Here is a 17,309-nt window from a genome sequence, read left to right on the forward strand (position 1 = left end):
ATAACTAACTTATATAGGAAGTATTGGAAATCTTATATAAGCGGAAGTATATTAAATAGGAAAGTGGGGGCGGAATTACCTTACTTTTTCTATTTAACCTACTTCCTATATAAGTTAGTTATTACATTAATAGGCCGCTATTAAATTTGCATTAATTATTATTAAGTGGTTGTTGAGATATTAAAGTGCGATTTTTCTATTTTTTGGTGAGTTTTAAGGTGCGCAGCTCGCTTAGGTGCGCAGCTCGCTTGTAAACTACGTTAAGGAGCTATTTAACCTTATTAACCTTACCCTTAAGATCTTTTATACCTTTATATTAAACTAAGAAGCTTTAAAAGTAGGCCGTAGTAACCTTATAATTTTTAACGTTTTTTATACTTTAACGGAATTTGTTATATACCTCTTTTCGCTTATTAAGGGAGTGTCTAGTTAACTAGTAATTTGGCTTCTTATAAACGTAGCACTTCTTCTAGTAATTACTTTAAAATAAACCTCTATAAGGACCTCTATAATTACCTTATAGTTAATATTAATTATACCCTCTTCTATATTCCCTACTACGGCCACTATATATTTAATTAGTCCGGTTATAATTATATTAGTTAAGAATACTTAGTTAGGTAGGGTTTTTAGTATAAAACTATTAAGATTCTTATATTTGTATTATAGTTCCTATAGCGGAGCATAGCTTAGTATATACTCCTTTAAACGTGTTTATAGGTTTATATAGCGCTAAGTTATACTTAGGAACGCTATAGCATACTAAGATAACCTAGTCCCTTAGGCTATTTTTATTTTAGTAAGTTTTAGTAAGTCCGTATTAGATTTTCTAGAGTTTATTAAAGAGTAGTTAAAGGCACTCTAAATAAGTCTTTATTAGATTAAAAGCAATAACTCTTTAAAATATAGTCTCTCGCCATTCGGATATATAAAGTTGGCAATTTTTATTAGTTTTAAAGTAGGCTCTAGTAAGCTAAAGCATTATATTAAAGCTATAGTTTTTACCTATAATATAGTCGTAATAGAATATTACTACCCGTCCCTTTAACATAATAGAGAAAGCGTAGTAGTACTAGTGGTATTAAATTCTAACCTTATTGCAATAGTTATAAAAGACCTATAGTTTTGCTCTAAGTATATTATATAATTCTTCTTTAAACTTTTTCTCTTTATTTAAATATACCTTTATTAGATTCGTAACTTCTTATAATAAAGGCTTACTAGTTAGCTAGAGTAGAGGAGCTAAAGGCGGCAGAGATAGAGGAAGAGTACCTCTAGGTAGAAAAGCACCTCTAGGTAGGAGAGTACCTTTAGGTAGAAGGGTAGCGTTTTAGGGGTTTCGTTCTAAATTAAAGTTGCCTTTTAAAGAGTATGGGTTAGTTTTAGGTTTCCGTAGTTAACGTATAATCTTAGCTTCTGTCTATACTAGTTCTTCTATACTAATAATAACGGCCTAAATATTACTAGTAATTAGGTTACTATTCTTAGCAATATATACCCTATTCCTACAGAGGAAGTCTTAAAAATTCTAAATAATATTAACATTACTAAGTGCCCAGGTGTTAGCGGTCTATCCTATAAAATCCTCCCTAAAATATTCCCACAGCTGTAAATCGGCGTAGTGTTTACTTTAGTAGAATATAATACGGTATAGGAGAAAGCTATTAACTTGTTTTATAGTACAAGTTATTATATTAAAGGTAAATTTATCCTAATTTTTATTAATAAGTTTCGCGTACAAAGCTACCCCTAGTAGTAGGGAGTCTTCCTAGTCGTTTAAAGTAGGTATAGCCATGTTTTTGGAGGGAGGGAAGTGTTATTAGTGTAGGGAAGTGTTATTAGTGTAGGGATTATCGTTTAGTACGCGTTTGTGACGTGTATTTACGATTATAGGGCTTAGGACCAGTTTTAGCCTTAAATTGCGAAGACTCGTAAAGCGTATTATTCTGCGTAATAGACGCAAAAATCTATAATCTAGGAAAGGCTTAGGACCAGTTCTGGCCTTTAGATCCTTAGATTCGTAGAAGAGTTCTATTTAAGGTTTAGGACTAGTTCTAACCTTAAAAGACAGCTTCCTCTAGCACGAGTAGCACTAGTATAATGGCTTATCTCTTTTTAGTGGAATACCTAGCTATTCTATAGTATAATAGTAAAGTTAACTACTAATTAGTGTTGGTTTTATAAGGTAATATCACATATCTACAAGTTGTAGGTAGTATAATAATTGTTATTCTATATTCTTCCTACTTAAGGAAGGGCGAGGAGCTTAAGGCTCCTCGCTACGCTAGTGCCGCGGCGACACGTAACGGCAACTTGCCTATATTCCTAACAGTTTTAGTTAATAGGGAAAATATAGCCATAGTTTTAATTAACTAAGGGAGGCTATTATAATATAGAATTATTTTAATTACCTAATTTGGTATTGTTATTAATTAAAAGAGGTAAGGAAGTAGTTAATCTATAAAGCCTATACGGCGTTAAGGGGCTTAATTAATATGTAGATTATAGAGTTAATAAGGAAGAGATAAAGGAAGAAGCTCTATATCCTAGTTAGCGTAAAAAATATAAGATGCGTTGCATTTAGATAGGGTAATAAAAAAAGGTTAATATTTAGTAGGCGGAATAAGTTTATACGCGCAACGGAGAAATTAGAGAAACTGTCTTATTTACTATAGATAAGTAAGAGTTTCTTAGGGGTTTCTCATTGCTTAGTTAACCGAATATTAGCCGAATATCCTTAACCTTACCTAAAGCTTTAAAACACTATAAAACCTTCCTAATCTTACTATTAAGGCAGTGAGCTTTTGGCGCGCTATAGAATCTATACTAACTAACTATTAACTAACTGTAACTACCCTATACGCTAACTGACTGCTTATATTATTAGCTTCTTGGCAGCTACGCTACTAGCGTCGCTAACTATTAGACATACTGTTATTAATACGCATTCTTATAGCCATTTATATTGCGTTCTCGCGCACCTTTTTACTAACAAAACCAGTTATTAAATTCCGACTTTCTTATCCAATGCATAAGTCGTAGTGATACAAGATTGTTAGGTGGCCGAAGGAGAAACAGCCTCTAGTTTAATTAAGCGATTCGTGTCTTAGCAAGGGTAAAGAGCCTATAAATAGGGCAAATAAGGTAAACTAGGTAACAAATATGTTCTTACAATCTTCGTTCACTAGAACGGTAATCTATTTAAGTTAGCGCATATTTAGAGTAGCCGGCTAGCGGCTCTCTACATTAGCTGTGCAGCCAGTATGGCGTAGAATTTACAGAAACCTAAGAATAACTATACCCCCTTTACAGTCCTTAGGAGTACCGACTAGTTAATTATAGCCGTCTTTTTTAGGTCTACCTTAATTCTATTTATACTAATAATAAACCCTAGGTACTTTATATACTTAATATTAAATTCTAATTTTTTAATATTAGCTTAGAGGCTAGCCTTATAGAGCTATTATAGGACCTTATAAATATATTTCTTATATTCTAACTTATTCTTAAAGTAGATTATAATATAGTAAAAGGGGCTTAACTCGGCTTAATAAATCCCTTATATAGGTTATTAATAAGGTACTACTTAGTAGCCTATAATTCGGCAATAAATTGCTAACAAATTAGGGCATAGCTAAGGGAGTTTCCTTATCTGGCTTAATCTTAATCTTATAGTTATATGGTTAATAAGGCGGGAGTAGGTCAGATACTACCTTAGAGAATACGTCTTTAAACTTTTAGTATTAGTAGGGTAGTTTCCGTTCTACTAGCTCCTTATTTATAAGCTTACTTTCTTATCTACTATGCTTACTTTTCTTATTTTTAATTATTTAATTAATTTTATATAAGCTAGTAGTAAAGATAATAGTATTAGGTTAGACTAAGTTTTAGTAGAATTTTATAGCGCTAATATAGCAGATATTAACTAGTAGAAGGTCTATAGATTTCTTTATAGGCTTTTATTAGGCGGTATTTTACAATATAAGGTTTATAATCTTCCTTAGCTTATATTGTATTTTCTATAAATTATCCTTTTAGTTTATTAATTTAGTATAGCGTCTAATATTCCTAGCCTTCCTTTATAGCTATATAGGGCCTAAATCCTCTATAGGGAACTTAGGTAGATTACTGCTAACTTCCTAGCTCTTTAGTGCAGGTAGCGTAATATAGATAGTCTAGGGGCAGTATAGTATATAAATCTGTTATAGATTAAGCTATATATCTTTATTAAAAGCCTAGTCCCTATATAGAGCATTAGCTTAGTAAATAGTATTAATCTAGGGCCGTATACGGTTTTTTATTATAATACTAATTTCTTTTATAAAGGAAGAGGTTAGGGGTAAGGCTTTAGGCTAGATAAGCTACCTACTTTATATATTAAGCTATAAGCCTAAATAGGCTAGCCATTTTCTTCTTAAGATTATATTATAGCTTCCTAGGTCTATAATAAGAAAGAGGATATTATATTACCTTTATCTATTAATATAAAGGTAAACCCGCAAGATAGCCGTAATAGTAGCCCTATTTATCTATTATACTTATAAATAAGAATTAGTTTAAGTAGTTCTTTAAAGGGTATATTTAAAAGGCTAGCCAGTTTTATAGCGTGCTAGGTATCTATTAAGGTAAAGGCATTTACTTTAAAGTTAGTTAAAGTAGAGGTTAAAACTTAATATTTATTACGGAATAAAGTATAAGGGATAGTATAGCTTTTTCTATTAACTAGTTAACCTAGGTTAATATATAATATATTAATCCCTTTTAACCTTAGAGAGAAATTTTTCTCTAAGGTTTCTCTTTTCCTAACTCCGCGCTATTTTCCTAGATTAATAGAACCTTATCCGTTTTTACCTTTATTAAGCAGTCCTTAGTAAAGTAGTCCTTTTAGCTATATAAAAAGCAAGCTCCTTAATTACTAAGGGCCTATTTATAGGGGTTACTATATATAGGCCGAGTATATGCTAAACCTATAGTAGGACTAGCTATATAGCTAGTGCTATAGAAATTGCAGATTGTACTAGGGTACTATAGGCTGTTCTTAAAGTGTTTATAGTCTAGTTTAAAGGGTTTCTAGTTTTATACCGCTTAGCTTATACTTTAATTTAATAAAGGCTTTATTTAATAGCTAGGTAGTAGTCTACAAGTACCTTTAGCGTCTATATAGTAGTAAAAACTAGTAATATAGCGCCCTATAGATCTATAGCAAGCTTATTAAAGAGGTCTAGTATTAGGTTTTTATAGGGAATTTAGGCTTAGCTGGCTAAGTATAAAAAGTGGGTTTAAAAGGCTAAAAAGATCTCCGTTATTTTTATATTTAGGCTTTTATAATTAAGGTAGGCATTTTATACCTTAAGAGGGTCCTTATAAATAAAAGATAGTTAGTTAATTATCTCTTCTCTAAAAAGAAAGGGGTTTAATAAGTCCTAGGCATATTATAGACGTAAATATATCTATACGCCCCCACTAGTACGGCCGAAGATATAGGCCATTTTAGCTTAAATAGTAGGGAGGTAATTTATATTAACTTTAAGCCTATCTTATAGTTAAAGCTTCTAATTTTTATATATAGGATTGGTTCTATTTATAAGCAATAGGGGGTTTATTACCTTCGCGGACTATAATAATACTAATACTATGCGTTAGGCTAGGGCCTTAAGGACTATAGTAAGTCTTTAGGTATCTAATAACTTATTACTAGGTATAGGGGTATCTCTAGTTTTAAGCAGCTCTTAAAGTTGTTTAATTTTAGTATTAGCTACCGCAAGCTCTACTTAGGAGTTTAAGTTAGTTACTATTTTGCTATTAGAGGTAGTTAAGGGTCCTATAGCTGCTTTACCAGCTACTATATTTCTTAGTATAGTAATAAGGGTATTAGGTAATTTTTAGTAGTTTCTTTAGGGGTTCTAGTCTATGCAGGTCCTTTAAGTTATATTATACGTATCCTTTTAGTTCTATTCTATCCTTAGGGTCCTATTCTATTCTTATTATTTTAGTAATATCCGTTAGATCTATTTCTATATCCTTATCCTATTTATAATCTAAATATATTTAAGTTCCTTTTTAGGAAGAAGAATAGAAGAGCTTTAAATAATATTAGCGACTTAATTAATTAAGGTATAAGTATGGTAAGAGGAACGCGCAAGCCTATATAATTGGATTATTTCTAAACAAGGATCTAAAGCTAAAGAAAGGAAGGGAGAAGAAGGGTAGCGCCACTTAATGTTTTATACGATCTTTGCGTTATATAACCGCAATCTACGGCAATCCGTAGCAATTTATTAATACCATAACACTATCTAAGATTGTCTAAAACTATCTGCGATTATCCGCTATAATCCGCCGTTTTCCACCAGTGCCGTAATACTAAGGTCTTAAAATACCTTTATAAATATTAGCTCCTAAAGAAGTTTATAAAAGCTCTTTTAATTTACCTAGGAGTTTATAGGAGATAGATATAAGATAGTTAACGTACGTCTACTTTTTTAGCAATACTATTTATAATGCGATTTGCTAAATAATAGCTATAATATAGCCTAAAGCCAAATAGCGTTTTAAATACCCTTCTTTTTACCCTAAAGCCTATAAGATAGATATTTATAAGCGAGAAGAATAGATTATATTAATAATAATATATACCCGCCTAACTAAAGCGTTCTAACTTTTTGCCTTCTAACCTCTTACCTAATAACTTACTCTATAGGCGCGCTAGTTACTAAACAACTATGGTAAAGTTATATACTATATTAAGGTAATATTTTATATAGTATAGAAGGCGACTTTAAAGTCTAAGTCCTTTATATTTAATGTCCTATTAAATATATTAAAGTCTAGCTTCTAAATAAGGCGGTTTAGCTTTATAGTAAAAGACCCTACTAGTATAACTGGCCCTTAAATATAGCTAAGTTGCGGATTTTTTATAACTGTATTTAATAATACTAGCTATTATCTTTTAATATAACTATACCGATGGTACCTAATTATAATCCCCTTATTATCTATCTAGTTATTGCTATTAAAGGAATTTTTAGATATATTAATAAAGTATTCTAGTAGGCTAAAAAGGCTAAACAGAGAACTTTAAGTGTTCTACTTATATAGACGCCTATTAGGGGCATAATATTACGGGACATCCGCTAAGTTCTACTAAATCCTGCTAAGTTCTGCTAGGACCACTACCTAAATCTTATTTTACTCTATATATATATTAACTAAGCAACTAAGCTAATAATATATACTCTTTCTTTCCGTTTTCTTACCTTTTTTTCTTATATAATATTCTAACTTTATTATATGGTTTATATATAGCTTAATAGTATCTACTCTGCTGTATATTATTGCCGCTTATACTTATTCTATAATACTATATTGCGTTAAACCTATACTACCTTACCTTGCCTAATATGCAGAATAACCTAAAAGCCCCTATATCTATAATTAACTTACGTAATATATTTACCAAATAAATAAAGGGCTTGTAATAGGCCTTTATTATTAGCGACTTAGTTAATCGAGATATAAGCACGGCAAAAGGGTCGCGCAAGCCTATACAATTGGATTGTCTATAAACGAGAATCTAAAGCTAAGGAAAAGGAAAGAATAAGTAGTAACGCGAGGAGTTATATACGATCCCTAGTCACGTGAGAGTCACGTAAGCCCTATGTCTACTATAACGTCTACCATAGCTGCCGCTTTCTGCCAGTGCCGTAACATTACCCCCCCCTCCGCAAAAGCCTGCCCTTAGGCTTTGTATATCCATATTATGCCTATAGGGCGTTCTTATCTTTATGCTCTTCCGGTAGCTTATTATCTTTATTATACTAGCATTCCATCTATTCGTCTAGGTACTTTAGCGGTCCCAGTTTATTAGGGTAATGGCTATAGAATTCTTAAAGCTTATAGGGACTGCCGATAAAGTTCTATATAGGGTACCAGGTAGGATCTAGGTTATAGCCTTTCTAACTAACGCGGTACTTTAGCGTTTTCCTTACTAGCTTATAGGCTAGTATCTCCTTAATTTCCCATTTATTATCGCCGTTAACTTAAATCGGTAGGGGGGGTTTATTCTTTTGTCTAGGTAATAAGTTATTCGCAGCCTTCCGTAGCTTATCCGGCAAGAAAATAGGGTAAACCTTAATTAAATCTGGGAGCTTTACTTTATATAAATTGCCTATTTTCTTAAGGACCTTATACAGTCCTATCATCTAATAATTAAGCTTATAACTAGGCCGTTCCATTTTCCAGTTCTTTATTATAACCTAGACTATATTACCTACGGTAAAGTTAGGCTTGCGCCTATGCTTATTGGCCTGCTGTTTTATTAATTTTTAGGCCTTTTTTAGATTCGTACGGGCTACCGTCTAGGCTTCCTTTAAGCGCTTAGCGTACTGCTGGGCTTCCTTATAAGATAGGTTCTTGCGTACAGTCTATAGTCCTTCTAGTTTATCCCAGTTAAAGCTTATTTATAGTAGATATCCTATTTTTAGTTAGATAGGTGCAAATCCCATAAAGTTATAAGGTAAGGTTGCCTGGGTGTAGTCTATTAGAGGTAGTAGTTTGCTCTAATTATCTTAAAAGTAGTTAATAAAGGGCCAGAGTCTCTAGTCCAAGTATTAATTTATAATCTCCGTCTAACCGTCTATCTAGGGGTAGTACGCCGTAGAAAGCTTTAGCCTAATTCCTAAAATCTAAGTAAACTCGTTCCAGAAAGCCGATATAAACTACCGTCCGCGGTCCAATATAATAGTGTCTAATAGTCCGTAAATTTAGTAGATATAATAGATATATAGTCGGGCCGCCTCTTTAGCATCAATATTCTTGTAATAGGGGATTAAGAAAGGGCGTTTGCCAAAACGGTTAACTAAGATTATAACTATATTATACCTGTCACGGTCTACTAGTAGTTTATAAAAGTCTATAAAGATATACTGCTAGGGGCGCTCTAGTATTGGGAGTAGCTTTAATAGTCCTGGGGTTTTATCTCGTGGAATTATAGACCTACGGCAGTTATTACAGTTCTGTACGTAACGGTTAATATCTATAACTATTCCGGGCTAGTAATAATGGTTACTAATAATCTTATAGGTTTTATTTTTTCTAGGGTAGGCTATAGAGACCTAGGTATATGCTTCGGTAATAAGCCGGGTTTATAAGTTTTGTTCTTTTACTACTACTAGCCGTTCCTAGTGCTTAAGCAGTCTATTTTCAAGGGACTATAGGCTGCTAATATCCTTTACCTTTTCGCGGTACTCCTATAGAGAAGGGTCCATACGGTTTACTTATAGTAGTTTATTAATAAGGTCGAATTCCATAGGGTTAATAAAATATATCTCGGCGCTTAAAGATTTAGTACTTAGTTCTTCCCATATCTAAGGGTTAAGGTACTCTGGTTATAGTAGCGTCTAGGTCTATAATAAGATCTTTACAGCTATCTAGTTATTAGGTCCTGTTTACGCCTTATAAGAGCGTCCGCATGGTTAGTAGCGCCTAGCCTATATATAATTAGAAAGTAGAACTAAGATAGGGTATCCGCCTAGCGCGCCTGCCGGGCCGTAAGGGCTTTTATTATTATAAAATATTCTAAGGCTTTATAATCTAAAACTACTTAGATAAGCTTAGGGGTCCCTTTTAGCTATACTTACTAGTGCTAGAAGCTAGAGATAATAGCTAATATTTCTTTATCGTGGATTAGGTAGTTTAGCTTAGCATCTACTATAGTCTTTAAGTAATAAGCAATAGGGTACTACTCTCCGTTTATCTACTTCTGGGAATAAACGCTAGCAATAACACTATCTAAGGCATCGGTTTCTAGCATTAAGGGCCGTTTTAGGTTAAAGTAGGCGAGTAAGGGAGCAGAGACTAGTTGTTTTTTAAGCTTATTAAAAGCCTGCCTATATATGGTGTCGAAGTAGAAGGGCTAGTCCTTTATAGTAAGGCGGCTAAGGGGCTAAGTAATTCTGCTGTAGTTCTTAATAAAGTGTTAGTAGAAGTTACAGAAGCCTAAGAATAACTATATCCCTTTTACGGTCCGTAATAGTTCCCACTAATTAATTACGGCCGTCTTTTCTAGGTCTGCCTTAATTCTATCCGTACTAATAATAAACCCTAGGTACTTTATTTACTTTATACTAAACTCTAACTTCTTAATATTAGCCTAGAGGCTAGCCTTATAGAGCCGTTATAGGACCTTATAGACGTGCTTCTTATATTCTAACTTATTCTTTAAGTAAATTATAATATTATCTAGGTAGGCTATACAGAAGTCGTCGAAGTAGTTAAGGAGTACATTGTTTATATATTATTGGTACATAGCAGGTCCGTTAGTTAGTCTAAAAGGGAGCACTTTATATTTATATAATCCGTATTACGTCTAAAATATAGTAAGGTTTATAAACCCGGGGTTTATCCTAATTTAGTAGAAGGCCTAACGGATATTAAGCTTTATAAATACTTTAGCTCTATTTATTCGGGCTAGCGTTTTATTTAGTAAGGGCAGCGGATAATGGTCTTTGCGGGTTATATTTATTAAGCTTATAGTAATTAATACAGAAACAAAGTCCTCTGTTTAGCTTTTTTATAAAGAGAATAGGGGAGGTAAATAGGGCCTAACTAGGCTTAATAAAACCCTTTACCAGGTTATCCACAATATATTACTTAGTAGTCTATAATTCGGCAATAGATTATTTACAAAAGGGGGTATAGCTGAGGACGTTTTCCTTATCTGGTTCAATCTTAGTCTTATAGTCGTACGGTTAGTAGGGTAGGAGTATATCGGATACTGCCTTAGAGAATATATTTTTAAACTCTCGGTACTAATAGGGTAGTTTCTATTCTACTAGCTCTTTATCTATAAGCTTATCTTTCTCTTAGGCTAGGGTCTCTTTTTCTTTAATTATTTAATTAATTTTATATAAGCTAGTTATAAAGGCAACGGTATCCAGCTAAATTAAGTTCTAGTAAAATCCTATAGCACTGTCACGGAACCCTACCGCAGGGGCCTCTATAGGAGAGCCCCGTGCTCTCGCGTATACCTCGCGTACAGCTTATATCAGCTACGCGTAGGTATATTACCTCCTTACGCCCTCGACCCTTACGATCAATCGCGCAACGTCTTGTAAACTCCTCGAATATATACGCTTTATAGCCACTGCCCCCGTCCTATAACATTACGTTACGCCTTTTTTACTACTAACGCTCAGCCTATAACTAATTCTACGTCTCTATAATACTATAGGCGCTGCTAAAAGCAGCGTGTCTATAAATTACCTCACTTTATACTTCTAAGGAACCCATAATAGTAAGATAATATCCCTTACTAGCTACTATATTAAACCTAAAGAACAATCCAATACCTTCACCTAACCTACAACGCCAATCAATCCTAGGAGAATTCGATTTATTAGCCCTAGCCTTAACCCCTAAGGAGACGGACACTAATAATGTCTTATCTTTTATTAACTACATAACTACGGACAAGCAAACGGAAGGGCTACTACCTATTAAAATCAAAATACAAGACGCCGAGACGTTTATAAAAATAGTAGCACAAGACCCTAATAAATACTACCGCCTTCTATAGAACTATTACCTAAAGCTTATACGAGCCAAGATGCGTACTACCTAAGATCGCGATATTATCTAAGACCTATAAGCTTATAAGGCGCTCACTAATAATACACGTTAAGAAACCGAAGATAACCTCCACGTATCTAAACGCAACGTCTAACAGTTAAAGAAGGCTAAGATTGCACTAATTGCTACGGTTACTAAAAGAGAAGGCATAATTAAATACCTATAATCTTAGCTTAATAAGTATATTTGTAACAACGCCAGACACCTCTTTACTATATATAACGCCACCTAAGTCTCTACACCCCCGGCAACTTCACCTACTTAACGCTTAATAGAGGGCTAGCGCTAAGCAGCTTTACCTAATAGGAATCCCTACTAAAGTAGCAATAATAAAAGCCATAATAATCGGACCTAAACTGCTACCGTAGGGTCTAATATACGCTACCCTAATCCCTTAGCCTTTTAGGGAGACCGCAAGGAATACAGCCACTAGAAGATGCAAATCCGCAAGAAACTAACTTAGAGCGCCTACCTTTTTCCTATAGAAGACACTAAGATTGGCTATATTATCAGGCGAATAAAGGGTACACCATTTAATAGACTCTTCGCCTAATAGGAGACTAGTAGCCCCTAGAAGTAGCAGTCCCACTAAAAAGTCCTTAATAATCTTAACCTAATATACCGCGACCATAACCTACTAGCCACCAACCAAGCTAAACTACATGCCCTAAAGATAAGCCCTATTAAATTATTTAACGAATTCTATATTAAATTCTAGGAATATACCAGAGCCCTTACCTAAGATAATACTAAAGACTAAGAGGACCTCCTTAAAAAAGTTACTTATCGCCTTAGTTACGCAGCCGCTAGCTATAACTATAACAATGTTTATAATATAGTAGCAGCTCTACAGAAGATTAAACGACAACTAAATTAGATTACTATTACTAACCCTTACCTAAAGACCTCCCTATAGAAGCCCCCTAGGCCTACTAAACCCATATATACTAAGCCACTAACACCTACTACCTTAAGTACTACCGAAACTAATATCAATTTCTCTATACTAACCTTCCTATAGAAACTCCTAGATAGAGAACGCGAGCTACTTTAGAAACTAGGACGCTGCTATAGATGCCATTAAAAAGGCTATTATCGCGATAACCCAAACTACCTAATAGCTAGGTTTAGTAGCTGCCGCTTAATACCTAACCTAATACCCTAAACACTAAATACGTTACTACGCGCCACTACCGTATAAGATAAAAACGTAGTAATAGCGGTAGAGTTAAATACGGAAACGGAAAACGCCAAGTCCTAGCCCTAAGTCACGGGTTAGAACGCCCTAATAATGAAGGGATCTATATATCGGCTTACTTAATAGATAACTCTATAAAAATAAATAGACGGAAATAGATAGTTTTACCTATAATAGGAACTACTGCCAAAAAATAATATAAAAGCCGTTCTATAATTAATTGCGGAGCTACTAATAAATTTATAGATACCTAGTTTGTGCGCACTTATAACCTACCTACCTTACCCCTTACTAAAGCCCGCGCCCTATAACTTGCTAACGGTAATTATACTATATAGAAGATTACCTATATAGCACAACTTTATCTAGATATAAATGGGCACCAGGAAAAACTCTAGGCCTATATAACACTACTTATTAACTACCCTATTATCCTTAGAATAAACTAGCTCAAATAATACAACCCTACCATTAACTAGAAGAAGAATAAAGTAACCTTTAACTCTAAATACTATAGAGAGACTTACCTAGGGCATAGCCTAGCCGCCTCTATTTACTCCCTAGGATATTAACCTAAGGAACCCCTTATTACCCCACCTATAACCAACTACTACTATATAAGTGCCCTAGCCTTCTACCGCATAGCATATAAGAAAGGCTAAACCGTTACTATAGCTTTCTAATCACAACTATATAAGCTTAATAAAAAATAGGACTACGTCCTCTATAGTAATAGAATAGACATAGTCGACCTTTTAAAAGACAACGCCCCTATAAAACTCTACGGACTTTTACCTTTAGACTTTAAGAAGTTTATAAAGCTTAAAAAGGACTTACTAACAAAGAACTCCGCAAGCTCCTCCCTAAAAGGTACTATAACTTTACTAATATATGCTTACAAAAGAGCGCAGATATACTCCCCCCATATTAACCTAATAACTATACCATTAACATTAAATAAGGAAAAATGCTACCTTATAAAAGACCCTACCTAATATTAAAAGACGAGCTTTTAGTTATAAAAAAGTATATCAACAAGCACCTTAACAAAGGATTTATTTATCCCAGCATATTACTAGCAGCTACCCCTATCCTTCTCGCCAAGAAGCTAGGAGGAGGTATTTAATTCTATATTAACTATAGAGGACTTAACGCCATTACGATTAAAAACTAATACCTAGTACCGCTTATACGTAAGACCCTTAAGCGGCTTAGTTAAGCTAAAATCTATACTAAGCTTAACATTATCGCCGCCTTTAACCATCTCCAAATACAGGAAGGTAATAAATAAAAAACCGCATTCGCATCGCGCTTCGGCCAATTTAAATATACTGTTATGCCCTTTAGCGTATATAACGGCCCAGGTACCTTCTAAAGCTATATTAATAACGCCTTATAGGACTACCTCAACAACTTCTGCTCTGCGTACCTAGACGACATACTTATTTATAACAATAACCCCTCTAAGTATACTAAACACGTTTAAAAGGTCCTATAGCGCCTTAGAGACGTAGAACTTTATATTAATTTAAAGAAATGCGAATTCTTAGTTATAGAAGTAAAATACCTTAAACTAATTATTACCACTAAGGGTGTCCGTATAGACCCTAAAAAGGTATATATAATTACCAAATAGCAAGCCCCTAACTGCATTAAGGACGTATAAGCCTTCCTTAGTTTCGCTAACTTCTATTAGAAATTCATATACAACTTCTTAGGCGTAGTAGCACCACTTACAGCAATAATGCGAACAAAGGGCCTTTCTATAAAAGGAAGAAAAACGTACCTATACTTTACCTAAACGCCTAAATACAAGAAGGCGTTCCAAGACCTTAAAAATGCCTTTACTAAAGCACCTATCCTAGCTCACTTTACACTAGGACGATAACTCTACCTTAAAACCGACTCCTTAGACCACGTTAACGCAGGCGTCCTCTCCTAAAAAGGCGATAACGGTCTCCTTTACCTAGTCGCATTCTACTCGTCTAAGCTTATACTATAAAAGTATAACTATAAGATCTATAATAAAGAACTCCTTATAATTGTATAAGCGTTTAAAGAATTCTAACCGGAACTCTCCTTAGCAGAGCCCAACCGGCCAACTAAAGTCCTTACGGACTATCGTAATCTTAAGTACTTTATAACCATAAAGTAGCTAAACTAACACCAAGCACATTAGAACAAGTTCCTCTCTAGTTTTAACTTCAAAATCGTATATAGATTAAAAGTATAAGGTACTAAACCTAATAGCCTAACACGCCGCTCGCAAGACCTTCCTTAGTCTAAAAATAACCCCTATAATTAGTTCTAACAATAGACAATCCTAAAAGCACAAAATTTAGCCCTAGGCATACTACCTATAATAAAGCTAACTATACCCCAGCTTTATACCACAGAACTAGAGTTACCTCCTAAAATTAATAAGCTTATTACTACGGTATATAACGCCTCTATTAACCTATTACTATATTAACTTATTGCCGCAAAGATCGCTAGCGCCTATACGCTACCTACTAACCTCTAAAGCTTAGGCTAGATTAATATAGCAGCCTTAGAAGTAAAAGAGAACAGGCTCTATTATAAAGGCCGCCTATTTATCCCCAACTTAGAAAATCTACAACAGCAACTAATCTAAATAGCCTACGACCTCCGATTAAGCGGCCACTTAGGTAGAGGAGGAACCTACAAGCTTTTTAGCCAATACTACTTCTAGCCAAAAATGATAGACTTAGTTAAACGCTTTATAGGCGCCTACTATAGTTATAAGCGCGTTAAGGCCTTTAATATAAAGTACTAAGGACTACTATACCCTTTACTAGTACCTATATAATAATGGGCAGATATCGCCATAGATTTTGTTATTAACCTACTACCCTATAAACGACACGGCCGTACCTATAAGAACATCCTTATAATAATATGCCAACTTATAAAAGAGCGCTACTACGTCCTAACCAAAGGCGTAGCCGTTAGCGATGTTACTAACGCCTTCCTTTATAAAGTCTACCGACTATATAAGCTACCTAACTTAATTATATCCGACTAAAGCATATAATTTAACTCTAATATATAGAGACGAATCTGCTAACGCCTTAGCATCTCTATTAAGATGTCTATATCCTTTTACTATAAAACTACTAGGTAACCGGAAAACGCTAATACTAGCATAAAAGCGTACCTACGACAGGTAGTTGCCTATAGTTAAGATAACTGGGTAGATTACCTCCTACTAGGTAAATTCGCAGCGAATAACCACGTCTTAACTACTATAGGACTTACCCCGTTCTTCGCGAATAAGGGTTATTACCCCTAATCCGGCATAGAGCCACTAGAACCTATTAATAAGAAACTGCTATATAGAAAACGCCTTAAGATACTACTTGCTAACCAGCATATAGACCGTATAAAAAATCTACTTAACTACTGCAAGGGAGAAATAGCCTGGGCTTAAGCAAAGTAGGCCTACTTCGCTAACTATTATAGAACGCCACTACCAGAGATGCGTGTTAGCAACTAGGTATAGCTAAATGTACGCAATATCTCTATATAGAGGCCTATAAAGTCACTTAATTATAAGAACCTTAGCCCCTATCTAATTAAACAAGTTATTAATAGGGGAGCCGTATATAAGCTAGAACTCCCACCTACCCTAGCCACCCGCGGGATATGGCCCGTATTTCACCTATAGCTACTACACCTTTATTAGCCCAACCCTTTACCGGGATAGATATAATCTAAACCCCTACTAATACTAATCCGAGATAAGAACAAAGACAAGAACTATAAGGAGTGGACCGTTAAACAAATTATTAACTCTAAATACTTTAGTAAAGGCAGAGGATAACGGCTTTACTATAAAGCTATATACACAGGATTCGATATAGATTAGCTAGAATGGCAACTATAGGAAGACTTTAAAAATGCAAAGGATCTAATTAGCGACTTTTACTACGCGAACCTATAGAAACTGGGCCTAAGTAGAGACTTTATACCTAATCCTCTATAGGAGCCCTTATAGAGTTAAACCGTTATATATTACTACGTAAGGGTAAATTGCCGTTAAATTGCCGTTAGATTATAGTAAAGTACAATTATATAACCGGAATATTATTAAGATGTCTAGGAACTTTAACCGGCGGTTAAAGTTATCTAATTGGTCGGATTTTTAGATGCTAAGCCCTATTATATAACGTTGTTTTAAGCCTTTAGTAATACCCCCCTTTCTTCTTTTCTATACCTTAAGTGTCTCTTCTATATATATATAGTAACCACAGCGTTGCCGGAGCTCCGCCTTTATAAGAGGGGGGGTAGTGTTACAGAACCCTACCATAGGGGCCTCTATAGGAGAGCCCCGTGCTCTCGCATATACCTCGCGTATAGCTTATATTAGCTACGCGTAGGTATATCACCTCCTTACGCCCTCAACCCTTACGATCGATCGCGCAACGTCTTATAGACTCCTCAAATACATACGCTTTGTAGC

This window comes from Cenococcum geophilum (genome assembly GCF_001692895.1).
Source record: "Cenococcum geophilum 1.58 unplaced genomic scaffold K441scaffold_26, whole genome shotgun sequence".
In the NCBI taxonomy this organism is placed as follows: Eukaryota; Fungi; Ascomycota; class Dothideomycetes; order Gloniales; family Gloniaceae; genus Cenococcum; species Cenococcum geophilum.